This window comes from Pleurodeles waltl, chromosome 8 (genome assembly GCF_031143425.1).
Source record: "Pleurodeles waltl isolate 20211129_DDA chromosome 8, aPleWal1.hap1.20221129, whole genome shotgun sequence".
In the NCBI taxonomy this organism is placed as follows: domain Eukaryota; kingdom Metazoa; phylum Chordata; class Amphibia; order Caudata; family Salamandridae; genus Pleurodeles; species Pleurodeles waltl.
The window spans coordinates 1,046,374,735-1,046,376,791 of NC_090447.1; positions in this window are offsets into that span (position 1 = coordinate 1,046,374,735).

Below are 2,057 nucleotides of genomic sequence, written 5' to 3' on the forward strand. Positions count from 1 at the left end.
ATTTTTGTTTTTGAAATGCATCTCGTTTTCCTTTAAGGAAAATGGGCTGCATTTAAAAAAACAAAAAACTGCTTTATTTAAAAGCAGTCACAGACATGGTGGTCTGCTGTCTCCAGCATGCCACCATCCCTGTGATGGCGGCCATTCCCAATGGGGTCGCATATTGCAACCTACCACATGAATATTCATGAGGTAGGTCATTTGCGACCCCATTGGGAATCGCAAACAGTGTAAAGTGCACTGTTGTACATCCGGTTTTGCGAGTCACAAAACCGGATCTTTGTACATGTGGCCTGTGGTTCTTTTAATTTTTATTGCATATATGTACATGACACAAATTTCGCATTGTTTCAATTTGATGTCTAAATTGCAAAAAATGGTTACTTAAAGGTATTTTTTTGCGTAAAAGCAACTAAATTAGCTTAGCTACATGAGTTATTATTTCTGAATAACTAGAGAAATCAATTTGGGATGGATTGCAAGTTTTTGTGTTTCAGACTATGTGGTGCATATTAGATAATTTTAAAATACAAACTTCTGATTAAATTGTCTTTATCAAAAAAAATAAAAAATCACTGATATATGCACCCGGAAATACATTTTACATGACTGATAAAATAATATATGATAACTACAGGGCCTGCCCACATACAAATTTTAAGGGGCCTCATTCACAAAATTAATTTTTTTGTGTACGTTTATTTTTTTTTGTGCTATTCACAAACTACGAGTAATAGTAAGTTTACAACTATGGAGACTCTGCAGTCGGAGCACAGAAGTACACATATAAAAAGGTAGGACAGCTCTTTTTTTGAAAGTAATTTTTTTCCTTCAAAGAATCTGTGGTGCTTTAAAAAAAAAAAGACTTTTGTGTTTCGGATTGTACTGGGATGAGCCGGCAGTACTGCCCTAGACTAATGTCGGCTCTCACAGAGGCTCGATGACACTCCTATGATGAGAGTTTAGATACTGAAAATATTAGAATGATCTGCAGAGACATTGTATAACCTTAGGTGCATCAGGCATTGAGTTAGTGCTCTATTGAGATTTTTCTAAATCCAAGACAACCCCTAACCAATAGCTTTTCTTTGAGCATAGTAAACATCTGGTCGGTATGATCATTTTTTTTTTTCATCATGATTTTTTTTTCTTAACCTTTATTCTATTTCTTCCTATTTTTTCTACATTTTCTTCTTCTCCTTTTTCTGTCTCTTTCCGGTACTTTATTTGCTTTGTATCTCATTTTTATGCTTAACTTTCTTTGTGTCCCTTGTTTAGAGTCTGTTTCCCCTTTTGTTCTTCTATCTTAATTTCCTTTTGTTGTTCTTTTTAACTCACCTTTGCTCACTTTGGTGGCAATCGATATTTGTATCTTTGTTAAATGTATCCATTTTTTCTAATCTTTATTGAATCGTTCTCGTAGGACAAGCTCTGAGTCAAAAAACACGATTTATGTCAGAATATATGATCTCAATTAAAATGTAGCTCCTCTAACACACTATGGGCCATATTTATACTTTTTGACGCAAAACTGCGCTAACGCAGTTTTACGTCAAAAGAATTAGCGCCGGCTAACGCCATTCTGAAGCGCCATGCGGGCGCCGTATTTATTCACTGCCGTTAGCCGGTGTTAGCCGCCGGCGCTGCCTGGTGTGCGTGAAAAAAAACGACGTACACCAGGCAGCGCCGGCGTAGGGGGATATGGAGCTTGGGCACCAAAAAATGGGGCAAGTCAGGCTGAGGCAAATTTTTCGCCTCAACCCGATTTGCGCCATTTTTTTCGACTCCCAACCCCCATTGAAATGACTCCTGTCTTAGCAAAGACAGGAGTCATGCCCCCTTGCCCAATGGCCATGCCCAGGGGACTTATGTCCCCTGGGCATGGTCATTGGGCATAGTGGCATGTAGGGGGGCACAAATCAGGCCCCCCTATGCCACAAAAAAATAAAAATAAAAAACTTACCTGAACTTACCTTAATATCCCTGGGATGGGTCCCTCCAGCCTTGGGTGTCCTCCTGGGGTGGGCAAGGGTGGCAGGGGGTGTCCCTGGGGGCTT